Source organism: Musca autumnalis, unplaced genomic scaffold (genome assembly GCF_047663935.1).
Source record: "Musca autumnalis isolate F117 unplaced genomic scaffold, ASM4766393v1 scaffold_1, whole genome shotgun sequence".
In the NCBI taxonomy this organism is placed as follows: Eukaryota; Metazoa; Arthropoda; class Insecta; order Diptera; family Muscidae; genus Musca; species Musca autumnalis.
Window position 1 is genome coordinate 40,775,371 of NW_027411644.1, and position 25,090 is coordinate 40,800,460.

The 25,090-nt window shown below is 36.8% G+C and overlaps 1 long non-coding RNA gene across 1 annotated transcript in view; it reads left to right on the plus strand.

Annotated features, from left to right (window-relative positions):
- LOC141397426 (uncharacterized) overlaps positions 1-25,090 on the plus strand; it is a 326,171-nt gene that overhangs the window by 177,450 nt on the left and 123,631 nt on the right. Inside the window, exon 2 of the long non-coding RNA XR_012411401.1 lies at positions 15,890-15,934. This is a non-coding gene — a long non-coding RNA (uncharacterized lncRNA). The remainder of the gene's footprint in view (positions 1-15,889; positions 15,935-25,090) is intronic.

A 25,090-nucleotide genomic window follows, 5' to 3' on the forward strand; every position in this document is an offset into this window, starting at 1 on the left:
AGTCGGAGTCGAGCATTTTTGCTGGAGTCGGAGTCGAAAAAAATAACTCGACTCCGACTCCGGGCAAAATTTTTTCCACGTTATAGAAATATAACATTAAAGAACTTTTTTTTAAAAATCATTACTTATTTTAAAAGAAAGGTATAATAAAATATATATGCAAATTTTATATTATACTAAGTTAAAGGACAATTCACAGGATATTTACTATACTTTGATGTGTAGTATTTTTGTTTTGTTGATCCACTTGATTCGTTACATTTTTGCAAACAAAAGTAAAGTTCTATTACAATCGAATTAAGATTGGACCTTTAACCTCTTTCGTCGAGCCAAAAATACCTCGACTCCGAAACCCTGATTTTTTCTAAAAAACTTATTTTTTGGGTACAGTATTTACAACATTCTTTTGAGTGTGCTGGTACCCCCCGGATCATATAAATCATAGATCGTGAAAATCCCTCCACTAGAATGGCGGCAACAGCTACTGCAAAATTAAAAAAAATGCGAAAATTAATTTTGAAAATATCGCGGAATAATTTGGGTTTTCTGTGGAACGTTTCATTATACCCTCAGCATTTATGCTAACGAGGGTATATACACTTTCTTACGGGAAAAATGTGCCTTATCGAAATAATGGTTTTAAACCACAAGTATGTTTGGATGAAATGTGTTTCAGACAATTTGGAGTCGATTTGGCAATGTCCGTCCGTCCGTCTGTCTGTCTGGCTGGTGCGCACTATAACTCTCGAATGGATGAACCGATTTGGTCCAAAATTTGGACTTCGCAATATTTTGTCCAAACCTAGTTTAAGTTCGAAGATGGGTTTGTGCGCAAGATAACTCTTGAAGGGAGTAACCGATTTGGTCCAAAGTTTGCACATCGTGAAATTTCTACCAAACTTAGATGAGGTTCCAATATGAACTCAATCGGTCCACGCCTTGGGGTACCTCCCACACAAAATTTCGGAAAAGTTCAGTTTAGGACCTACTCTCGAATCGTTTTGATTTTTGTTGTAGAATCTTGTATTTAGGGCCCCCATACGGCGGTACAAGTTTCATCACGATCAAAGCCCTATTTCCTGAGAAAATAGCCTGAAAGGTTTAGAAAACCCCTATGATACTGTGTAGCGGTTGGAGCGCAAGATAACTATCGAACGGATCTACCGATTATATACAAAATTTGGCCTTCATAATGTTTTGTCCAAATTTAGTTCAAGTTCGAAAGTTCAAAAATGTTCGGAAAAATTGTGCGCACGATAACTCTTGAAGGGACGGACCGATTTGGTCCATCCTTTACGCATCCTAATATATCTACCAGATATAGATCAGGTTTGAATATGGACTATATTTGCCCATTTCTTCGGGTACCTCCCACACAAAATTTCGGATAAGTTCACTTTAAGCCCTGCTCTTGACTAATTTTGATTTCTGTACAAGCAAATTGCAATCGTTGTCTCAATTACAACCGCAAAAGTTTTTCAGTGGCAAGTCCATACTTCGTGGGAAAACATCCCGAAAGTTGTAAAAAACCCCTATAGTACCATATGTAGTAATTGGAGAGCACAATAACTCTCGAACTGATTGACCGATTTGGACCAAAATTTGGCCTTCGTCATATTTTGTCCAAACTTAGTTTAAATTCTAAAATGGCTTATATCGGTCCTCTCCTTAGGATACCTCACCCACAAAAGTTAAACATTTGTGTCCAAGTGCAGTTTAGGGTCTGTTCGGAGATCCTTTGGAAATTTATACCGATGATGTACAGCCATATTATGTGGACAAGTCCATGCTTCCTGGCATACTGGTCCAACAGGTGTACGATAACCCACTGAAATGACTAGTGGGCGTGATATCTATCGCAACATATGACGCTCAAAATAAGATCCCCTTCCGTAATGCACTATGTCGCTCCATTCCCTCCTCCGCAAAACTTTTGAACTTTCATCCTAATCCACATTTTTGTCGGCAAGTTCAAATGTCCAAAAAATGCCACAAAATTCTGAAAAGACCCTAAATACATTCGATCTGTCCGTAGATGAAAGTTCCAATTCACGGAGGCAGAGGGTATATCTCTGTCGGCAAAGCCGACTGATACTTTTTTACTTGTTTTCAGTTAAGAAACCGACACACCACTTGCGTTTTGGGGAAACAGAGTTTTAAGAAGTTTAGCGTTATTGAAGCTGTATCCGATTGATACCAAAAATTAGTGAATGTACATCCACGGTCCATGATAGATTTTATTAAAATCGGTTGGTTAAAATTAGCTGCTTTTGCCTTCACCAAAATTAATAATTCATAAAAACTGTAGGCTTATTTACCCTCCATGAATTCAAATATAGACAAAAAATAAAATTTTTATATTTTTCATACAAAAGTAAATGTCAATTTCACCCGCCAAATAATATCATATTATCCAAAATTGTAGGCATCTCCTTCAACCTAAACTCTTACCTCATGCAAAAATTCGTGACTATTGCGCTGCAATTGCGACCTCTAGCGTGTTTATGATTACACTTCAAACAAATAACTGGATATATTAGACTGTAACTATGTTATCTAACTATGTACATCAACCTCTTTGTCATATACTCTTACCTTATTTAAAATTTCAAAGCGATCGGGCTGTTGTTGCGACCTACAGAGCCGCTGCAAAATTGGATAAAAATTATGTTTTTGGTCATTTCACCCGCTAAATATTTCACGATCATCACCAATAACAATATGTGTCTATTCTGGTCTGAACCCGACCTTCATGTAAAATTTCGTGACGATCGGTCCATAATTGCGGCCTGGAGTTTGATTACAATTTATAATGGACAGACGGACCGACACACATCTCAAAATCGCTTTATCTCGTCGAGATATGAAGATTGGTATATCATATTGGGGGTCTCCGACGAATATTTCGCGGTATTACATAAATTTTTTGCCAAAACAAACTTATAATACCCTTTCCACATAGAGGTGTAGGGTATAATTATGTGGAGTGATGGAAATATAGTCAAGGTAATTATATTCTTTTTAAGCTTTACTAAACCCACAGTTAAATTCACTCAGCCTACGACAGTTCTATTTTTAAAACGATTTCCAAAGAACTCGCACATTAATGTATTTTGTTTCTATTTCATTGTCATAATGTGTATGATAATTATGGGATTTAATTAAACCCCTTTCTTTTATCAAATGACCTCATACAAATGATCACATTTCCACTCGAATGCCAACAAAGCGTTACCCTCACATTAAACACGCATAATTAATCAAATCACATTAATGTTGAATGAATTACTCGTGCCAATGTTAATTACTTTGATAACAGTTTTACGCCACAGGGTTTCTTTTATTCCATGTAAAGCTTTATATGTCTGACAGGTTGGTGGTTGGTGTAGCAGCGGGGAAAATGCTTAGATTATTAATTGTATTTACTTCAAACTGAAATATAAATGAAGTTTCATAATTTTATAGAATTCTACTTCAGTGGAGTGGATAAATGAGCAGATATGGACGGGAGTATTTATTTTATACAACCACACACGAAGTTAAATTGCTACCTATAAGCATTATTTTTTACACAAGGGTATTGGGTGGAGCGTATGATGAATGTGAATGATTTTACTCAATACTCATACAATACGGCGGAATGTAATGGGAATTAGGTGGAATAATATACAAAAAGTAAAGAAAGAATCAGTCGGATTGCCAACTGGTAAATGCACTAAGCTTGTGTCAGTACAAAAAAAAAAAAAAACAAACAATAACGGGAGCGGTGGACCTAAATGTATATCATGTCCGTAGGTGACAAAAGAAGTGTTGGAAGTTTCAGTTAGATATCATGAACAGGCCAAATCCACTGAAAGGCCCTATCAACACAATCTACACAAACAGAATCACATAATTCTTCTTATATTGGATGAACTCCTTTTTGGCGGGTGTTTGGAATATTCGGGCCATTATCGAGAAGAGTATGGAGAACAAAATTAAGCGTTGCACATTGAGGCAAATTTCCAAAAAACGGATATTTATTCAGGGAAGCATTTGGGTGATGTAATGTTAATAACGGAACACAGTTTTGGTGCAAATTAAGGGATTGAAGCGGTATATTCGAAGCCCTCATAAATGGGTACCATAAAAACTATGAAGTGTTTTTACGGGTTTGCCTACATTTCTTATTTGATTAATGTAAAATCTTCTAATATAATAAATTATTGGTTATGCTAATACTTGACAAACAATTATTAAGTTAAGTCAATATTTTAGTGTAGCTCCCATACAAGGGTATCTCCCGATGTTATGTTTTTTGAGAGTCTTGACCACATTTTTAGTATATTTATCTGTAAATTAGGATTTATAGTTCTGAATGCCTAATAATTCATCCAAAAAATTTGTCAATATAGTGATATTTTGGTATATTCCCCATATAGAGGTACAGTCAAATTTAGGGTTTTTCGAACATTTTAGACATATATTGCAACTAAACTGGTTCAAATTGTGAATTGTGCATTTCGAAGGGATTGAAAATAATTTTATCAATCATCATCTTATAATCTCGTTTTGGAATAATCTCCATATAAAATAGAGAAAAAATGGATTCATTTTAAATCAGTTTTTTAAATGTTTCTTAACCTGTTTTGCCATGAATATATTTTTTTAAGATTCTGATATATACCTGAAGTTGACGATTCCATTCTAAAATGGCCACTTTCGATGCGTAAAAAATATTACACTTTATAAACTTTAATTTTTTGTGGTGCTCTTCAAATTATTAAAAATTCTTTAGTTTTAACACAGTGTAACTGTAGAAGTAAACAATATATGATCTTGACATTTTGGTTAGGGACTTGTGGGAATTTTGTAATCTTAATCTTTTTCTTGCGATTTCACACCTTGTGCATCGCATTAATTTCATATATCATATATAATCATTATATGTATATAATACCTATAATATAGTTGTGGACGTGCACACATTGTCTGATGTAGGGTGAACACAGACATTTAGCCAAAACACGACATACAGTACAACAATAACAGAGAAAATGAAGACAAAAATCCCAAAATGCAAAAATTTGACCCAAAGCTATTTCCGACACATTTGGCATAATTCAAAACGCGCAAGCAAGACGCATGTTTTGTTTGCGCAATATCAAGGACAACAATCAAGAGAAAATACAAAAAAAATTCTCTCGACCTTCTGTACACTCTTTTTTGTTATACTCCAATACATTTCAAAATTATGCGAAATCTGTACACATTTTGACGGGTTTTTTTAAATGGATCTCTATAACACTTTTGCTAAAACCATTTTATTCATACTAAAAATAGCAATTTTACATAAAACAAGTAAAAAAGTATCAGTCGGCTTTGCCGACAGAAATATACCCTCAACCTGTGTATATTGAAACAATTTTTCCCAAAATACGTATGTATTTAGGGGATTTTAAAAGTTTTGGGCGTTTGAACCGACAAAAATGTTGATTAGGATTAAAGATCAAAAGTTCTGCGGAGGAGATACTAAAAGGAATGGATCGACATTGACCGTTATGGAAGTGGATCTCCAGCCACAACATATGGTGCCATAGGGGGTTTTTACACTCTTCGGGCTGTTTACTCAAGAAGTATGGACTTGCCCCTAAAAAAAAATACCATCGTAATTGAGGATGCGAGTGCAAGTTACTTCAACAAAAATCAAAGTGATTCGATATTAGGTCTTAAAGTGAACTTATCCGAAATGTTGTGTGGGAGGTAGGGAAGGGGTGGACAAATATAGTCCATATTTAAACGTGATCTATATCTTGTAGATATATTAGGATGTGTAAAGTATAGACCAATTCGGCCACTCCCTTCAAGAGTTACCGTACGAACAATTTTTCCGAAAATTTTTGAACTTTTGTGGGGGAGGTACCTGAAGGAGTGGACCGATATGGCTTATCTTCAAACTTAAACCATGTTTTGACAAAATATTACTAAGGCCATATTTTGGACCGAATCGGCAGATCCGTTCGAGAGTTATCTTGCGCTCCAACCACCTCACACGGTTTTTGCAAATTTCTCAGGAAGTATGGACTTGCCCCTAATGAAACTTGCACCGTCGTATGGGCAGTGAATACAAGTTGCTGAAAAAGGGGAAAATCAAAGCGATTCGAGAGATGGCCCTAAACTGAACTTTTCCGAAATTTTGTGTGGGAGCTACTCGAAAGAGTGGACCTATTGAGACCAGAGTGGAACCTCATCTATGTCTGGTAGAAGGTTCACGATGTGTAAAGTATGGAGCAGATCGGTTACTAACTTTAGGAGTTATCGTTCGCACAATTATTCTGAACATTTTTGAACTTATGTGGGGGAGGTACCGGAAGGAGTGGACCGATATAACCCATCTTCGAACTTAAACTAAGTTTGGACAAAATATTACGAAAGCCAAAATTTCAACCGAATCGGTTCATCCGTTCGAGAGTTATCGTGCGCTCCAGCCAGCAGGACAGACAGACAGACGGACGGACATGGCTAGATCGACTCCAATTTGTCTGAAACACATTTCGTCCAAACATACTTGAGGTCTACAACCATTATTTCGATGAGGCACATTTTCATCGTATCAAAGTGTATATACCCTCCTTAGCCTAAAGGCTGAGGGTATAAAAACTACGTTATCACGATTCAAAACCACACAAATTCATGTTTTTTCACATGTTGACAAAAAAATTCCCAAATTTAACACAGTGCAACAAGAAAACTAAACAACACACGACATTGTTATTTTGAATACTGAGGTAGAATTTTGTATCCTTTAACCTTGTCAAGACAGATTATGAAAAAAATATGTTTTGATCTTTCAAATAAGCTCCGTTTTTTTTGAATTTGGCCCCTTTGTGTGTTGAAAGACTACTAAATTTTTAGTGAGGGATTTGTGTGAAGGAATAACCGTAATTATTGGGACGTTTCGGGGCCCATATATTAGGAAGTATTGACTTCCGCTAGAAAACAAAAAAAAAATCTTGTAGTCATGAACACAAAGACTTCCCGCTATTCAAACGATCCTGGAAGGACCCTTTAACTTAATTGAAGCGCAAAAGTGTTGTACTGTTGCGCTGGAAATACCTGAAGAAAGAGACCGGCATAGTTCTTCTTGGATCTAATTTGGGTCATTGAACATTTCAAAATTATCCTCAACCTGACCTTAATCCAGCAATCGGCACACAGCAACAACAAGTTTAAGCAAACACTGCTGTCAGTGCATGGCTTTTCATTTAATGAGTGAAGAGAGAAGCTCTATTTGCTTGACCGCGAGTAAAATCGTCTAGGCAATTTTGGAGTTATCATGCACATCAGTTATTTTAGTTGTACATACTTTGATCTAACTTAGGGTGGACTTGTCTACAAAAACAAAAAATGTATCATTGTAATCAGGGCCACAAGGTCTACCATCGGGAGAAATCCAAATCGAACAAGACTTAAGCGAAGATATCGAAATTTTTTAAATAGCTAAAAAATAAGCTTGGTCTATTAGGGGCATGATTTAATAGAGGATGGCTTGAAAGAGATATGGTCTATCAGTAGCCGGGTGCAAGAGGGATGGTTTAAATGAGACGTGGTCTATCAGTAACGTGGTTCAAGATGGATGGTTTAAAAAGGGGCGCGGTCTATTAGGGGCGTAGTCCAATTGAGGAGTGATCCAATAGTAGGGTGCCCTAAAAGGAGACGTCGTCTATTAGGGACGTGGTTCAATGGAGGTGTGACCTTAAAGGGTCTTTGTCTATTAGGGGCGTGGTTCATTAGAGGGGTGAATTGAAGGAGTTGTGAATCAACAGAGCGGTCACCTAAACGAATCGTGGACTATTCAAGGCGTGGTCAAATACAGGGGTGACTTAAAAGAGTTGTATTCTATTAGAGACGTTGTCAAAAGAGGGTAATTTAAAAGTCTATTCGGGGTGTGGTACAATGTAAGGGTGGCTTGAAAGAGGCGTGGCCTATTAGGGGTGTGGTACAATGTAAGGGTGGCTTGAAAAAGGCGTGGCCTATTAGGTGTGTGGTTTAATGTAAGGGCAGTGTTTTTTAGAGCTTTCGGAAGTGAGAGTTCAGGAAGTGTGGACTTGCCCCGCCAAAAAATGTATACCTTTTTAATATGGACCGCAAGAACATATTTCCAAACGAACTAGGAGGTGATCTTCAACTGCATTTTGGCAAGCTGTGGACACATATATTCCATATTCGAATCTGATCGTTGCCTTAAAGAAATATTACGGTGTGGAAAGTTTGCACCAAATCCGTTACTCACATCGAGCTTATTTATTTAAGTTGGAGTCAGCAAAGTTGTTTTAGAGTTTTTGGGACATTATCCAAGAAAGAAAGTACCTCCCACCAAAAAATTGGAATTTAGCAAAATGTTCCGAGAAGACAGCCTTCTGCAAAAAAGAAATTAAAAGGATTCGAGATATCCTTAAATAATTATGTGAAAACTTTTAAAAATGTGTATAGCAGGTACTTGAAGAAGTGGACTGATGCAAGAAATACTACGATGTACAGAGTTTCTCCAAATCGGATCGACCAACTTAGATTCAAAGATCAGTCATCGTTCTCCTCAGTCATATCAGTTGGTGTCGCCAGGAAGTGTGGACCATTGACTCAAGAAGTATGAAAAAAAAAACATAGTACCAACAAAACTATCCCATATATTGCATTAACCTGACTTTTTCGAAAAATTTTAAAATTGTGTATGGGAGGTACCTAAAGATCAAATGATTGAAATAAACAGCACTTTTACGAAAAATTTAAAAAAAGTGTGTATTGGAGGTACTCCGAACGGTGGTGAATGTCATTGCGAGTGAGGTACCAATGGCCCCGTTCGAAACATATAGTGCACACCAAGCAGATAAACATACAGACGTACGGAGATGGGTTAATCGACTTCAAATTGTGTGAAACGTATTTCGTCCAAACATACGTTTGTTCCAAAACCATTCTTTCGATAATGCACATTTTTTACAGTATCAAGTTGTATGACCCTTGTTAGCCTAACGGCCACCAGCGTACATATTTCGGGGTGGGACACACTATACCAAATTTGAATTTTTTGGAAGCAAAGTGTACAAAAATTTTATTAAAATATCTGTTTCCGGGGATACTCGGACCCCCTCGAAAATAGCCTGCTTACGTCCCTGCTAACGGCTGCACAGTGAATGCGCCCTGAAAATTAAGGAAAAAGAACAAGTTTTAAGAGTATTCACTCTAACTAATATATTATTAGATTTTTTTGGCACCCTAATATTGGACAACTTTGACACATTCCCCATACTGAGAACCAAAAATACGTTTTTACAGGTAATTATGCACAAAAAGGTGATTAAATATTATAAAGTACCGACAAATGGATGGTAACCCTATATGGAGGCTGTGGTCAAAATTGGACCGACATCACATTTCTTTATAAGGTGGTGTTTTGAACTCTGAGTTCATTATAAAAACCTATTCGGTTTGAATATTTGGTTAACACCTGCCGAAATAACAAGATATAAATCATACAGGGAGCATACCAAATCATGGACAAATACTGACAATATTTCGCGGGGAGGTTTATTATGCAGTAAGAAATACAGGTACCGGATTACAGCAAATGCGTTTGAACAATGTGCTGGTAACAGTAACATTTTCCACTTCATAATGGTTCATTATATGGGAACAGCGCGAAAACTTCGACCTGGGACTGCAATATTTTTCTAAGAGTGTTTTAAGGTCACAAGAACCCATTGATACAAATTTCAGTTCGATACATTATCTAGAAGTATTTTTGTCACACCTTCCCATGTAAGCGCCACCACTGTGAGCTGGGTGTATTAAATAGAAAATGCCATCGATAAAGCTTGTTTAGAGAGAACCTGTTTGAATTAGCCATTTCCGTGCGATTGCGTATTCGAAAATATCTTCTTATTTATTTTCTTGATAATAGCGTAACACAGAATTTGTGTTATGTGTAAACGACTATTCCTGAATAAAATAAATTCCAGTATTTACTTTAAATAATACTCCAATTTATTTATTTTTCCCATAGCAAAAAAAAACATTAAAATTCTCATCATCAATTTAAAAAATAATATTTTTCTATTTGCTCGTATTTATATTTTATTTTTGTAGATGGTTGTGGTTGTTGTCGTTATTTCTAGTTTATGTCAGACCATTTAAGGCAACAACAATAATTGTATGCAAAATGAAACAAACAACTAAACAAATGTAGAACTGAAGAGTGTGGTAAATTGTGTTGAATGCCACAAATGGCGGTAGCTTTTAGTGAATTGTATACAATTTTTGTTTTTCTTTTTTTTTTTTTTGCTATTTGGTAATACCACAAACATGGTAACATCAGTGGCAACAGCAGCGGCAGCAGCAGTTGAAGTACTCGTATCGTTAACAAACAAAAAGTAATAAAAAATATAAAAATAATATTTTTGTTAGTCCAAAAATAAATATTATATACTGGCATTAGAAATGAAAACACACAGCACACATTTGTATTGTATTTCAGATATGAGATAATCCATGTTTTGAAAATAAATTCAAAAGAATTTCATTCCTCTAAAATCTTGAAAGATATTTCGGGGAATCTTCGCTAACAAAAAAAGGGTTGTATAAAAAATAATATTCAAGTCACACATATGTATATTTAGCAATTTTTAAAACTTTTTTCCCACTCCATGTCTAACCCCACACGTGTTACTTCCCTTAGAAAAAAAAATACTTAAATTATTCCCATATATATTTATGTGTTTAAAAATATGATATGCATAAAAACCACCGTCCCATTTCAATTGTTATAATTTATAATGAAAAAAAAAAGAAATATTCATATTAAGATATGAACGGATGCGGATGTAACTTTGGCGGAAAGTTATCAACAAAACAAATACTCTCCATCATTTTAGCCACAGCGGTTTTATACAGTGCTCCAACCAAGCAACGATCCAACCAACCTAACCCATTACCATGATTATCATCTGACTGACAAACTGAGTGAGTAAATGAGTGAGCGAGTGAGTCTATCAGGAACATCATTATTGTCCATTACGCTTGGTTTGCCTAATGTGGCCACATATAGCCCCAAAAAATGTTGTTGGTTATTGCTACAGCAAGTGCTGCTGCCGCAGCTGCTGTTGCTGTTATTGTTACAATGGCAGCTATGATAATAATTTTTGTTGCAGTTTTTTTTTTCTATGTTGGTCTGGTTATTTTAAGTTTATCATCGTAGATTTTTGTTTGGTCGGATGTTGTGGCAAAAAAATTTAATTTTATGCATAATTTAACACAATTATAATGATGGATATTATATATGGATGATGTGGACATATATACATATATACGGACATATAATTGTCACAGAAGTTGAGTAGAGACAATGTTTCATTAAAGGAATGCCCGTAGGGAAAACTACTTTTTTGAGAAATTATATTTTATATTTAAAGAAATAACATTTAGTTTAATGGAACATGGAATTTTGTAATTATTATAAAAAATAGGCAGAGTGTCTTATCAAATCAAAATTTAACACCTACATGCTGTCTCTTTTGCAGGTAGCTGAACACCCTTCAGCACAATACCGGCAACATTTCTTGAGTATTTCGTACATGTACAATTCTATCTGTCTGATCTATTTATACCCTACACCATACTGTAGCAAGGGGTATTATGTCGTTGTGCATTTGTATATAGCTCCCACATATATTTTCGCCCGATTTCACATATTTAACTCATTCCATTCTATCTTCACCTCGAATTGGGCTATATTTGGCTCAATTTGCCTTGGTTCTAGGGAAAATTATTTGTGTTGTCTTTTGCTGCACGCAGAGCTCTGAACATTTGCTTATGGTCAATCCTCTATGAGAAGCAGACCCTGTAAAAGTTTTCTAAGGAAAAGTTAATGTATTGTTTGAAAAAAACCTTCGAAAAATCGTTTTCTTTGAAAAAAACCTATAATGGTATTTTATTGGAAGCAAATTCTCTCATTGAATTGTATGGAAGAACGCCTTTAAACGTCTATGATAAGGAAACATATTTCCCCATCGTCTTCCAAAAGTCTTCTATTGGACGAAGAACTTCTACATATGTTCTAGGAGAAGAATACCACTTAATTGTCTTCTAAGGACAGCAGGCCTTCTATGGACATTTTATTGGAAGAAGACTTTCGAAAGGGCTTCTATAGGAGGAGGTGTTTTAAGGTGTCTATATCCTATAAATATATGTATATCTTCTAGACGAAGAATACCTCCTAATAATCCTATTCTGAAAGTCTTTTTGGTACAGAATTCCTTCTATCAAATGTTTGCGTGAACCGAAGACCTTGTAAAGATTTCCTTAGAGGGAAGACCTGCTAAGGTCTTGTATAGGGAAACCATCTTCCGAAGGTTTTCTTTGAAAAAAGAACTAATGAAGAAGACCTTCTGAGATCTTTTATGGGAAACCGACTTTATAAATTTTTTCTGTTGGCAAGGAATATTATAACACCTCCTATGGGCAAAAATCATTCAAAGGGGTTCAAAGTCTTTTGTTCGCAGAAAACCTAACTGTCTTCTAGGGCAAAATAAAGAAAGAAAGCTTTCTAAACGTCTTCTTAGGAGGGAAGATCGTCTAAGGTCTTCTATGGACAAAGGCTTTTATAGGTCATCTATGGGCAGAACACATTTTTCTATGGATAAACGATCTTATAAGACCAGGTCGTTCATGGCAGAACATTTGCTAAAAATTGTTATTGAAATAAAATCTTCCATCTGCCTTCTAGGGCGGAAGAAAGAAATAATACTTTCTAAACACCTTCTTGGGAGGGAAAAGCATCTACTGTCTTCTATGGGCAGAATACCTGCTTAGTGTTTCTATAGGCAGAATACTTTTTTATGGTCAAATTTCCTTCTAGGGTTTTCTATGGGCAAAAACCTGCAAAAATATCCTTTTAAGGCCTTATATGGGCAGAAGACATTTGATTGATTTCTATGAGCAGAACACAGCCTTAGGTCTACTAGGGTAGGAGACCTTTCAAGGCTTTCACTAGAGGGAAGGCCTTCTATGGTCAGAAGACCTTCTATAGGCTTTCCATAGGCATAAGATTTGTTTGGAAGTCCCTCCAAAGGTCTTCAAGGGAAAAAGACACCTTATAAGCTTTGTGAGCCGATACGTTCATGTACTCGTATGAGTCTTCTATGGGCAGCCAAGTTCCAAAGATCTTCTGTGGGAAGAATGTCTTCTAAAAGACTTTTTTTTTAATTCACGATTATCCATGATTTGTTTTTAAATCCACGTTTATCCTTGAATTTGTTAAAAATTCTAAGATTATCTTTGAATTAAAAACAATATCTATAATCCTTGAATTAAAAAAACAAAAATTTCCTTGAATTTAAAATAGTCACGTCCATCCTTGAAAATCTATATTTAAAAAAATAAGATTTTCGTTGAGTTAAAAAAAATCGACGATAATCCTTAAAAATCTATTTTTAAAAATATTCGGTAATCCTTGCAAATTTGTTTCAAAAAATCCACGATTATTAAATTTGTTTCAAAAAATCCACGATTATTAAATTTGTTTCAAAAAATCCACGATTATTAAATTTCTTTCAAAAAATCCACGATTATTAAATTTATTTAAAAAACCTGTACTTGAGAATTATGTTGAAAATTGGCTTAAAAAATCGCCGATTATATTGAAAATATGTTTAAAAAAAATCCTTGATTATGTTGAAGCTTTCTTGAAAAAAAAAAAAATGTTGAAAATTCGTTTAAAAATCCATGATTTTTTTTTTTAATTGTTTATAAAAATACACGAATATATTTGAAATTTTTTTCGAGCTTGTACTTAAAAATTTATTTCAAAAAATTCACGGTAATCTTTTAAAATATGTTTTAAGAAATCCACGAGCATTCTAGAAAAAATATTTTATTAAAAATGTACCATTATCATTGAACAATTTTTTTTAAATCTTTGAAATATTTAAAAAAAATATTTTCTTAAAAATTTACAATTTTCTTTTTTAAATCCAATATTTTACTTGAGGAAATATGATTATCCCTGAAAAAATATTTCTAAAATCCCATGTCCTTGAAAAAATGTTTTTATAAATCCCACGCCATTGAAAATATTTTTTAATAATCCACGTCCTTAAAAAATGTTTTTTTTTAAGAATTTCTTTTACTCCTCTATGCGAAGAAGAAGAGTATCTGCAAAAATTTTTTTGTATAGAGAATGTCTTCAAAGAAAATTAATCTGTTAAAAACTATACCTTCTATTGATTAAAAAATCCAAGATTATCCCCAAAAAAAATATTTTTTTAATCCACGCATATCCTTGAAAAAATATTTTTTTAATCCACGCATATCCTTGAAAAAATATTTATTTCAAGAATCCACGCCTATCCTTGAAAAAATATTTTTTTAATCCACGCATATCCTTGAAAAAATATTTTTTTAATCCACGCATATCCTTGAAAAAATATTTATTTCAAGAATCCACGCCTATCCTTGAAAAAATATTTATTTCAAGAATCCACGCCTATCCTTAAAAAAGTTTTTATTTCAAGAATCCACGCCTATGCTTAAAAAAATATTTATTTCAAGAATCCACGCCTATCCTTAAAAAAGTTTTTATTTCAAGAATCCACGCCTATGCTTAAAAAAATATTTATTTCAAGAATCCACGCCTATCCTTAAAAAAATTTCTTTGAAGAATCCACGCTTATCCTTGAAAAAATACTTCTTTGAAGAATCCACGCTTATCCTTTAAAAAATATTTCTTTGAAGCATCCACGCTTATCCTTGAAAAAATATTTCTTCTAAGAATCCACGCTTATCCTTGAAAAAAATATTTCTTTTATGAATTCACGCCTATTCTTGAAAAAAATATTTCTTTGAAGAATCCACGCTTATCCTTGAAAACATATTTCTTTTAAGAATCCACGCTTATCCTTGAAAAAAATATTTCTTTTATGAATTCACGCCTATTCTTGAAAAAAAAAATATTTCTTTTAAGAATCCAGGTTTATCCTTAAAAAAATATTTATTTTAAGAATCCACGCTTATCTTTGAAAAAAATATTTATTTTAAGAATCCATGCTTATCTTTGAAAAAAATATTTCGTTTAAGAATCCACGCTTATCTTTCAACAAATATTTATTTTACATATCCCTGACAAAATATTTTTTAATCCACCATTATCGTTGAAAAATACTTTTTTAAGTCCACTATTATCATTGAGAATATTAAAAAAAAACACGCCTAAAGGCCTATAGGTGGTTAATAAAAAAATTTAAAAAATCCACGCCTAAAGGCCTATAGGTGGTTAATAAAAAAATTTAAAAAATCCACACCTAAAGGCCTATAGGTGGTTAATAAAAAATATTTAAAAAATCCACGCCTAAAGGCCTGTAGGTGGTTAATAAAAAATATTTAAAAAATCCACGCCTAAAGGCCTATAGGTGGTTAATAAAAAAAATTTAAAAAATCCACGCTTAAAGGCCCATAGGAGGCCAATAAAAATTATTTAAAAAATCCACGCCTAAGGGCCTGTAGGTGGGCAATAAAAATTATTTAAAAAATCCACGCCTAAAGACCCATAGGTGGGCAATAAACATTACTTAAAAAATCCACGCCTAAAGGCCTATAGGTGGGCAATAGTATAACCTGCCTCACCCCTTGATAAACAATGCTAAATTTTCCCCAATTCTCTCTGGAAAATACAATCTAAAATATTCTATGGGAACCGTTGGATATTTCGCCTGCATAATAAATCGATAAAATGATAAGGTCATCTTACTACGTTTTGTGAAAGGAAATAATATTACAATGTTTCCCCCTCGCGAACTAGCACTATTTACATAGAAACAAGGTTCAAAATCTACATACTAAATCTATTTTTTATTTTCAGGAAGTTTGAAATCCAGAATTCGAGAAAAATTATATGGCACTAATGGTATGTAAAATTATTTGAAAATTTCCGATATTTATTTCTTGTAAGCAGTTCGAATTCTATTTGTATACATTTTTTTGTATACATTTTCCTGTTCTGTTTTTCGAAAATATTTTATTCGTGTTTGGTAGTAGTTCGAACGACTTTCGATCAGAAAAAGTTTAAAAGAAAAATTAATTTGTATTTGTATTATATTTCCCGCCATTTGTGTAAATAAGTTGCTGGCTTCACCTATTTGAATCCTCTTATATGAATCAACATTCAAAGTATCCTAATTATATGCCCAACAATTCAATTATCCTGTATGTCCTGTTATTATCCCCCAAGCGAATTAATGCATCAACCAAAACACCACATCAACAACAAAAGCGCACATCCAATGAACATAATTGGAAAATTCAAATTAAAGTGAAAAACAAATAGAACTTTCTCTCCCCTCTAGCCAGGGAGACGAATGAAAAGAAAAACAGAGCAGCATAAGACAAGGCAAGACTTCACAACATGTGTTTGATTAACAATTAATATGGCTTCCATAACAAAAATACCAAAATGGAAAAACCTGTTAAGACATTTGCACAAATACCAACTACTACCCAGAAGAAGAAAAAAAATATGCACGAAAAAAACAACAACAACAAAGGAAAACATCCTGTTTTGCAGTGAAAGTAGGAAATGTGCAAATGAATGACTAAAAATTGAAAAGTTCTTGTAGTTGTTGAAATGATTTCCCGTTTTGAATTGAAAACAAAATGAATTGAATTTCATTGTCAGTTGAGGTGAAGAGAGAGACACAGAGAGGGAGACTAAGGCAAAACCAAATATCAAAGAAACTAAGAAAGACAAACAAGAGGCAAATACCAAGGGGATAAAAACAAAAGATATTTCAAAACCAATTGTTTAAATTAATATTGGTTTGACTGTTTGCAATTGATATAGACTCGCAAATAAGAAAATACAAGCAATTTATAGCTATATGCCTATGTGTGCATGTATGTGTGTGGTGAATGTGTTTGAACAGTGAAATATGTTAGCAAAGCAAACATAACGGAAAAAGGAAATGACTAAAGAATGCCTATAGAAATGTTCTAATATGATGGAAGTGTATAAGTAAGGCATAAAAAGGAAATGGCATACATGTATGGTAATTGTTCGATAAATACAAAAACAACAATAATTATTGTTCTTTGATTATTATCAAGGAATAACGACCGACAATAATAATTGTAAAGTAAGGCAATTTTCACTAATCAATAAATGATGTTTGTGTTTTCCAACAATAGCATTTGTGCAGCGTACAGGGGATGATGTTTATTTTTGATTATTAAGAATGAAAAGAGCAATATGTGCATAAAATATTAAATTATTTTGTCTAATAAAAATTGATAGCTAAAATTGAAGTAGCACAGTTAATGTATGTTAAAGTACATACGGGGATTTCTGAGTGAAATCGAACACATTTTAAAAATCAGGTTTTTATGCTAACGAGGGTATATACACTTTCATGCGGCAAAATGTGTCTCAGCGAAGTAATGGTTTTAGACCCCAAGTATGTTTGAACGAAATGTGTTTTAGATTGAGCAATGTCCGTCCGTCTGTCTGTCTGGCTGGCTGGTGCGCACGATAACTCTCGAACGGATCAACCGATTCGGTCCAAAATTTGGCTTTCGTAATATTTTGTCCAAACTAAGTTTAAGTTCGAAGATGGGTTATATCGGTTCACTCCTTCCGGTACCTCCCCCGCAAAAGTTCGGAAATGTTCGAAAAATGTGTGCGCACGACAACTCTTGAAGAAATTAACCGATTTGGTTGAACTTTGCGCATAGTGAAATTTCTACCAGACTTAGATGAGGTTCCAATATGGCCTCAATCGGTTCACTCCTTCGGGTAACTCCCACACAAAAATTCGGAAAAGTTCAGTTTAGGACCAGCTTTCGAATCGCTTTGTTGTAGCAACTTGTATTCACTACCGCCCATACGACGGTACAAGTTTCATCAGGGGCAAGCCCCTACTTCCTGACAAAATAGCCTGAAAGTTGTAAAAAACCCCGAAGACACCGTGTGTACTTGTTGGAGCGAGAAAAATTGTGCGCACGATAACTCTTGATGGGAGTGACCGATTTGGTCCATAATTTACACATCCTAATATATCTACCAGATATAGATCAGGTTCGAATATGGACTATATCTGTCCACTCCTTCGGGTACTTCCCATACATAATTTTGGATAGATTCACTTTAAGACCTGCTCTCGAATCACTTTAGTGTTTGTTGAATCAACTTGCATTCGCTGCCTCAATTACGGCAGTAACAGTTTTTTCCGAGGCAAGTCCATACTTCTTGAGAAAACAGCCCGAAAGTTGTAAAAAAACGCCTATGGCACCATATATAGTGGCTGGAGAGCTCGAACCAATATTAGATGAAATTCGAAGGTGGTGCTTATAGGACCACTCCTTCCGGTACCTCCTCCACAAAGTCCGAAAATATTCTCTAAAATGGTACGCGCGATTTCTCATAGTCGATCTCTAAATATTATTTATGTTCAAATTTGGATCTTATCTGTCCAATCCTTGTGGTACCACCCACATAAATGTTCAACATTCTTGTGTGGTTAAGTGTCTGTTCTAGGATCCTTTGGAAATTTTTACCAAAGGTTTTCCTAGTGGCCCTGTTTACATCGATATTATGTTTTTCGTAGGCTAGTGTGATAAAAAAGCTCTATCTATCGATATCCCCGCAAATTTTTGAGCTTTAATCCTATCCATACTTTTGTTCGGTTCATACGCCCAACATTTTGAAAACCCCCCTAAATACATAAGTTTTTTTTTTGGGAAAAAGTATTTTAATCCCTACAGGCTGAGGGTATATCTCTGTCAGCAAAGCCGACTGATACTTTTTAACTCATATACTTTTTTTACTCAATCCCACGGCAGCGGGTTCTTTGCACCGGATTGACCCGGAACTACACAACATCATTGTTCCGGCCAACGGCTGCCACCTCAGTGTACATATGTTTGTATTTGTTTCGTTTTTCTGTGTTGGAAGCAGCATATCCCGGAATGCCTGCTCCGAATCCTTTTGGTCCGTGCCGGGACGGAGGAAAACCCAGGACCAATATATTTGTGCTCGGTTTGTCACATCCGCATCTTTACCCACATCCAGCCTTCGGTAAGTTGCAATAGATGTCAGGAGGGATGCATCTAAGGGGTTGCTCTGGACTTGTCCACGTGAGGGACTACGACAGGGACTATGTTGCTGCATGCGGGGTGAATACAGTCCCCAGTGAGCCGTCATCGGATTACGAAACTCCCTCGTCATCTGATTATGAGACTCCCCCGCAGTCCCCTCGACAACAACCGCACATGTAGCCTTTAACACCAGCCGTTGTTGTCCCAATACCGGCAAATGCATCCTTTTTGCAATTTAATTGCAATGGACTCCGAGGTAAGATGGAGAAAATAGTAGATTTCATGAGTCGGAGGAATATCAAGGTCGCTGCGGTGCAAGAAACCAAGCTCAACAGCAACTGTAGCTTACAACGTTGCGATGGTTACAACGTGCTAAGGAAGGATCGCACCAGAAGTGGAGGTGGGGGATTAGCTCTCCTATTGCACCAGTCTGCCCAATACAGACCTATATCCCTTCAGCCTGTCTCTAATGACCCGTACATGGAATGTATGGGGGTAGCAGTCAGGTGTGGAACTGACTGGGTTGCTGAACGTATACATCCCGCCGAGAAATAGCTATATCTCAGATTACGTGCCTAACACGCTTTTGGAAGGTCATAATCGTCTGGTCCTGGGGGGCTCAAATGCGCATCATGAGATGTGACATTCGGCCCTCGGAAACGATCAGAGAGGTACAGCGCTGTCTGAGCAGATTGACAGCTCTACGTTTTGCACGGTCAATGAGGACGACCCTACCAGAATTTGAGGAGGGTGTCACAGTTCGCCCGACATAACCATCGTGTCACCTGGTCTGACAAATGACGTCACCTGGCAACCCGTCATTTCCCTTGGATCAGACCATATCCCCATAATTGTCTCCATTAGCAGACCACCCGATTTCATTACCTCTGAACGCCTCACATTCATAAAAAGGCTGATTGGCCGGGTTTCAGAGAGTTCACCAATCACCGCTTCAGAGAACTGCCCAATACTTCTGATGTTCGGGTAGCGGAAAGGACGATCCGAGACATCATCACTGCTGCAGCCGCTCGCCATATCCCTGCTGATCGAATACCCGAAGTAAGACCAAACTTCCCAGCAGAGGCGACGGGATTAGGAAATGAGCGTGATGAGGTTCGCCGAACCAACCCCAATGACCCCAGAGTCATTGAGCTGACACTGGAAGTTAACAGGCTGGTCGGCGAGCATAAGCAGAACAAGTGGTTAAATCATCTGAAGAGTTGCAACATTGGACCCGGTATAGGTGAATTGTGGGCAACGGTTAAGTCACTCTCGAACCCTGGAAGAAGGGAAGATATGACCTTAGTCACGTTTGGCGACGTTACGTTGACTGACCCGAAGAGGTGCGCAAGTTATTTCAATCGACAGTTTGTCGAGCACCCCGAGAGTGACAGGGCGAAGAGAAGAGTATTACGTCGCATCAGATCTCTTCCTGCCGAGGAGGAACCAACACAGTTTACAATGGATGATGTTGCCAATGCCATCAGGAACGCTAAATCAGCCAAAGCGTTGGGACCTGATGGAATCTCCATGGTAATGCTGAAGCAACTTGTCAAAGCAACTCAACTTGTCGCTATCCACCCTCATTGTTCCCGAAGTCTGGAAAATGGGCAGGGTGGTCCAACTACGGAAGCCCGGCAAGGCTTCGCTTTTGTCGCCCGTAGCAAAGACCCTTGACGCCTTAGTCCTCCCCAGTATCAGAAATAGATATCAAGTTGCCGATCATCAGCATGGATTCCGTAAGCAGCACAGCACGACAACGGCGCTGCACGCCATTATCACACATATTTGTCAAGGACTCAACCAGAGACGGTCGTGCGATTGAACAGTGATGGTGGCGCATGACTTATCAAAAGCCTATGATACAGTCAGGCACTCCACGCCGTCTGAGGACATTGAGCAGACAACCCTCCGGCCAAGCTTGAAACGTTGGATAGTCAATTATATGTGCGGACGCCAGTCGTATGTGGAATTCAGCAACAAGAAGTCCAAACCACGTAGAGTGAAACAGGGAGTTCGCCAAGGTGGGGTGATATCTCCGGACCTGTTTAACCTCTACCTCTCCTGTATTCCGCCCACTCCAGACGGCATCGAGATCGTAACGTATGCGGATGATTGCACGATACTGGCGTCGGTTACCTATCCTGATGACATCTGTGAGAGACTGAACAACTATTTAACCGATCTTACCACCTTTTTCCATTCGAGGAATATCCAGATTTCCGCCACGAAATCAACAGCCACTCTGTTCACCACCTGGACAGCGCAGTTTGGAAGAGAATTGAATGTCGTGGTCGACGGTAGCAGGATTCCGACCACAAACTGCCCCAAAATCTTAGGGGTCACATTCGACACTACTTTCACGTCGTGAGCGCACGCCACAGCTACCTGCGACAAACAGAAAAGTAGGAATAAGGTCCTCAAGTCCCTAGCCGGTAGCACTAGGGGAGCAGATAAAGAAACTTTATTGACCACATATAATGCGATAGGTCGGTCTGTGGTAAGGTATGCGACCCCAGTCTGGTCCACGAAATTATGTGATACGAATTGGAAAAAGATTCAAACTTGCCAGAATGCCGACCTGAGAACAGCAACAGGGTGCCTCCTCAAATCTTCAGTGGACCATATACATGAGGAGGCAAAGATTCTTCCAGTAAAGCAACACAATGAGATGCTTTCGTTGCAGTACCTGCTTGGATGTTACCGTGTGAGCCATCCCAATCACCATCTTGTGGGTAGGCCCGACACATTCAGGCAGATCAGGAAGAATATCCATGCTCTAGAGGGAGAAGTCCAACGATACAGGAGAGAACCCCTACACCAAAAAGCATATCAAGCAGGTTTGAATAGCATTCACACGTACGCAGTTGCCAAGGCCTTAAGCAATTATAGTGTGAATAAAGTACTCGGAGTACATCCCCCATCTATCGCAGCTGAGGAGCGTCAGCTGCCACGACAAACCAGAGTAGTTTTGGCTCAACTACGCTCGGGATATTGCAGTCGCCTAAAATATTCTTGAATCCAAGGTACACTTATTGAAATAAGAGAAGAGAATTTGTTCCATAAATGAATTTTGATTTGTTGAAAGCTAATTCCCAGGGTCATATGGTCGGCCCCGTCCGACTATAGCCTTTGCTTACTCGTTCATTCCATTTTTATTCGGAACTACTGAACTATTTTTCACTTGTTTCCTCTATCTGCATTCCTCAGTTTTTCAGTTCATTAAGTAATTAATCTAAATCCGCTGTAGATGATTTTCTTTTAACAATACATGCTCTCATATCTTCCTTTTTAATGAATACTAATACAATTACAAGCATTTTCTTTCACTTACTGTGGCTTAATATAAAACCAATACAAGTTATCCCTTAAATGATCTATAAGTACTTCTTCTGGCAAACCTATAGACCCACATATCATATTAAAGTTTCACATACTTGTCTTCTCATCAAAGATAACAAAATGTGGCCAAAGTGTTTTCTTGTTGATGATGAACTCATCACCAGACCTCAGAAAATACAATGTGCTCCCTCTCTCCACCAAAGCTAAACACATTTCAAGTATTTTGTTTGTTTTACGGATATCCTCCACAAATTTTTTGTGTGTGTGTTTTTTTTCGCGGCAACAACGAAACAAATAAACAGAACCCTAGAATGACAACGGCTGTGGAACCATTTTATGAAAAGCTGCCTTTGTCATTGTAATTTTTTGTTGAGTGACAACATTGTGATGTGAAATTTTGCGCAAATGAATGCGCGTATGTGGGAACACATGTGTGAGTTATCTATTGTTTATTATGTGTGTTGTTGTTTTTTCTACAACGAATTTGCTGGTTCACTAAGAAGCGTTGATTTGGAAGTTTGAATACCTACCGAAAAAGGCTCTTTTGCGACTAAAGTAAATCACCGCACATGGCCTCTTTAGCTCAAACTAACTAACTGCCACTGAAGTACATAGCTGCTGTTGTCATAGACGCTTTCCGTTTTGTTAAACATTTGACTCGCTTTCATTAGCAGTGAAGCGTAAACTTTTTTGTCGTTTGCCTACGATGCATTGTTGTTGGATATCTTTTGTTTGGTCCTGTTAGTTTGCCATTGTTTGCATCTATGAATGGGCCAGTGTGCGTGTGTGTGTGCGTTAGTGTGTTATGGCATGTGTGTTGTTATCAATCTGTTTCCGTTTATGCAAGATTCTCTGTTGTTGCCACTTTTCATTTCCTTTCATTTGAGAAATGTCTAGCAGATTATGTGAAAACCTAGAACGACAACAAAAAGAAAGCGGAAATGATTTAAACTATTCGCGATATCATGTTTTTGTGGAGGTGACATTTTGTTTACATCTGAGAAAATAACAAAGCCAATTGTGGAGATTACATAAAGTGACGATTATATACTGTTAAAAGGGAGTAGGATATCACATAACGACTCTTGCGGTTGCATATTTAGTATTTTATGTCCATCGCACTGTGGTTCAGAAGCTTTTTTCCTGGTCAAAATCCTGTAACTTTTGAACGGATTGAGATTTTTTTGCTAGACAGATGACACAATTAGCTTTCAGATGAATTGTAAGCGATCAAATTAGGTCTGGTATTTTCAGAGGAGTTCAAGGTCAAAATTAACTTTTGAGTTTTTTTACTAAAATTTCGTTATTTTGCTTACAACCTTCAAAATACCGGGAGTCGGCAGCTACCTTTCTATAGGGGCTATATTAAGGCGTGGACCTGTACCGATAAATTTCTGGGGGAAAGTTTTATACCCCAAATGAAGACTAAATACCAAATTTCAGTCATTTCGGTGGAATAATGGGGCCACAAAATTCAAAATACCGAAAATCGGAAGGTACCGCTCTATGGGGGCTATATGAAGGCGTGGACCTATGCCGACAAAATTCATGGGGAAAGTTTTGTACCCCCAACGAAGACTAAATACCAAATTTTAGCCATTTCTGGGGAATATTGTGGCCACAACCTTCAAAATACAGGGAGTCGGCAGGTATCTTTCTATAGGGGCTATATTAAGGCGTGGACTTGTACCGATAAATTTCTGATGGAAAGTTTTATACCCCAAATGAAGACTTAATACCAAGTTTCAGCCGTTTCGGTGGAATATTGAGGCCACAACCTTCAAAATACAGGTAATCGGGAGGTACCTTTCTATAGGGACTATATTAAGGTGTGGACATGTACCGACAAATTTCTGGGGGAAAGTTTTATACCACAAATGAACACTAAATATAAAATTTCAGCCATTTCGGTGGAATATTGAGGCCACAACATTCAAAATACCGAGAATCGGTAGGTACCTTTTGATATTAAGGCATGGACCTGTACCGACAAATTTCTGGGGGAAAGTTTTATACCCCAAATGAAGACTAAATATAAAATTTTAGCCTTTTTGATGGAATATTGAGACCACAACCTTCAAAATACCGAACATCGGGAAGTACGTTCTATGGGGGCTATATTAAGGCGTGGACATGTACCAACAAATTTCTAGGGGAAAGTTTATATCCCAAATGAAGACTAAATACCACGTTTCAGTCATTTCGGTGGAATATTGATGCCACAACATTCCAAATACCGGGAATCGGGAAGTACCTTTCTATAGAGGCTATATTAAGGCGTGGACCTATACCGACAAATTTAGAGGGAAAAGTTGAATACCCCCAACGAAGACTAAACACCAAATTTTAGCCCTTTCGGGCGAATATTGTGGCAACAACCCTCAAAATACCGAAGATCGGAAGGTACCGTTCTATGGGGTTTATATTAAGGCATGGACCTGTATCAACAAATTTCTGGGGGAAAGTTTTATACCCCAAATGAAGACTAAATACCAAATTTCAGTCATTTCGGTGGAATATTGGGGCCACAAAATTCAAAATACCGAAAATCGGAAGGTACCGCTCTATGGGGGCTATATGAAGGCGTGGACCTATGCCGACAAAATTCATGGGGAAAGTTTTGTACCCCCAA